The following is a 2,600-nucleotide window of genomic DNA, read 5'->3' as shown; positions in this document are numbered from 1 at the left end:
GTGACACTGTGTGTGTGACACTGTGTGTGTGTGTCACTGTGTGTGTGTGTCACTGTGTGTGTGTCACTGTGTGTGTCACTGTGTGTGTGTGACACTGTGTGTGGTGTCACTGTGTGTGTGTGACACTGTGTGTGTGACACTGTGTGTGTGTGTCACTGTGGGGTGTGTGTCATGTGTGTGTGTGACACTGTGTGTGTGTTGACACTGTGTGTTGTGTGTTCACTGTGTGGTGTGTGACACTGTGTGCGTGGGTGTGTGTACACTGTTGTGTGTGGGTGTAACAACTGTGTAACCACTGTGTGTGTGTGACCTGGTGTCAACACTGTGGTGTGTGACACTGTGTGTGTGTGTAGGTTGTGTGTGTGCACTGTGTGTGTGTGACACTGTGTAACACTGTGTGTGTGGTGTGTGGTGTGACACTGTGTGTGTGTGTGTACACTGTTAACACTGTGTGTGTGACACTGTGTGTGTGTTGGTAACACTGTGTAACCACTGTGTGTGTGACACTGTGTATGTGTGTGTGTGTAGGTGTGTGTGTGTTCACTGTGTTGTGTGTGACACTGTGTGTGTGTGTGACACTGTGGTGTGTGTTGACACTGTGTGTGTGTAACACTGTGTGTGTGTGTAACACTGTGTGTGTGTAACACTGTGTGTGTGTAACACTGTGTGTGTTGTGTGACACTGTTGTGTGTGACACTGTGTGTGTGTGTCACTGTGTGTCACTGTGTGTGTGTGGTCACTGGTGTGTGTGGGTGTCACTGTGTGTGTCACTGTTGTGTGTCACTGTGTGTGTGTCACTGTGTGTGTGTGTGTGTCACTGTGTGTGTCACTGTGTGTGTGTGTCACTGTGTGTGTCACTGTGTGTGTGTGTCACTGTGTGTGTGTGTCACTGTGTGTGTGTGTGTGTCACTGTGTGTGTGTCACTGTGTGTGTGTGTCACTGTGTGTGTGTGTGTGTCACTGTGTGTGTGTCACTGTGTGTGTGTGTCACTGTGTGTGTGTGTGTCACTGTGTGTGTCACTGTGTGTGTCACTGTGTGTGTATGTGTCACTGTGTGTGTGTGTCACTGTGTGTGTCACTGTGTGTATGTGACACTGTGTGTGTGTGTGACACTGTGTGTGTGACACTGTGTGTGTGTGTCACTGTGTGTGTGTGTCACTGTGTGTGTGTCACTGTGTGTGTGTCACTGTGTGTGTGTGACACTGTGTGTGTGTGTCACTGTGTGTGTGTGACACTGTGTGTGTGTGACACTGTGTGTGTGTGTGACTTGTGTGTGTGTGACACTGTGTGTGTGTGTGTGACACTGTGTGTGTGTGTGTAACACTGTGTAACACTGTGTGTGTGTGACACTGTGTGTGTGTAACACTGTGTGTGTGACACTGTGTGTGTGTGTGTAGGTGTGTGTGTGTCACTGTGTGTGTGTGACACTCACTGTGTGTGTGTGTGACACTGTGTGTGTGTGTGTAACACTGTGTAACACTGTGTGTGTGACACTGTGTGTGTGTGTGTAACACTGTGTAACACTGTGTGTGTGACACTGTGTATGTGTGTGTGTGTAGGTGTGTGTGTGTGTCACTGTGTGTGTGTGTGACACTGTGTGTGTGTGTGACACTGTGTGTGTGTGACACTGTGTGTGTGTAACACTGTGTGTGTGTAACACTGTGTGTGTGTAACACTGTGTGTGTGTGTGACACTGTGTGTGTGTGACACTGTGTGTGTGTGTCACACTGTGTGTGTGTAGGTGTGTGTGTGTGTCACTGTGTGTGTGTGACACTGTGTGTGTGTGTAACACTGTGTGTGTGTAACACTGTGTGTGTGTGTGTAACACTGTGTGTGTGTGTAACACTGTGTGTGTGTAACACTGTGGGTGTGTACACTGTGTGTGTGTGTGTCACTGTGTGTGTGTACACTGTGTGTGTGTACACTGTGTGTGTGTGTGACACTGTGTGTGTGTAGGTGTGTGTGTGTGTGACACTGTGTGTGTGTGTAACACTGTGTGTGTGTGTGTAGGTGTGTGTGTGTGTAACACTGTGTGTGTGTGTGACACTGTGTGTGTGTAACACTGTGTGTGCGTGACACTGTGTGTGTGTGTCACTGTGTGTGTGTCACTGTGTGTGTGTAACACTGTGTGTGTGTAACACTGTGTGTGTGTGTGACACTGTGTGTGTGTAACACTGTGTGTGTGTGTAACACTGTGTGTGTGTGACACTGTGTGTGTGTGACACTGTGTGACACTGTGTGTGTGTGTGTAGGTGTGTGTGTGACACTGTGTGTGTGTGTAACACTGTGTGTGTGGCACTGTGTGTGTGTGTAATACTGTGTGTGTGTGTCACTCTGTGTGTAACACTGTGTGTGTGTAGGTGTGTGTGTAGGTGTGTGTGTAGGTGTGTGTGTAGGTTTGTGTGTGTGTAGGTGTGTGTGTGTAGGTGTGTGTGTGTGACACTGTGTGTGTGTGTGTAGGTGTGTGTGTAGGTGTGTGTGTGTGTGACACTGTGTGTGTGACACTGTGTGTGTGTGTGACACTGTGTGTGTGTGACACTGTGTGTGTAGGTGTGTGTGTAGGTGTGTGTGTAGGTGTGTGTGTGTAGGTGTGTGTGTGTG

Source organism: Lethenteron reissneri, chromosome 67 (assembly GCF_015708825.2).
Source record: "Lethenteron reissneri isolate LAM-NWPU_2019-01 chromosome 67, ASM1570882v1, whole genome shotgun sequence".
Lineage (NCBI taxonomy): Eukaryota > Metazoa > Chordata > Hyperoartia > Petromyzontiformes > Petromyzontidae > Lethenteron > Lethenteron reissneri.
This window is presented reverse-complemented; position numbering follows the sequence as displayed.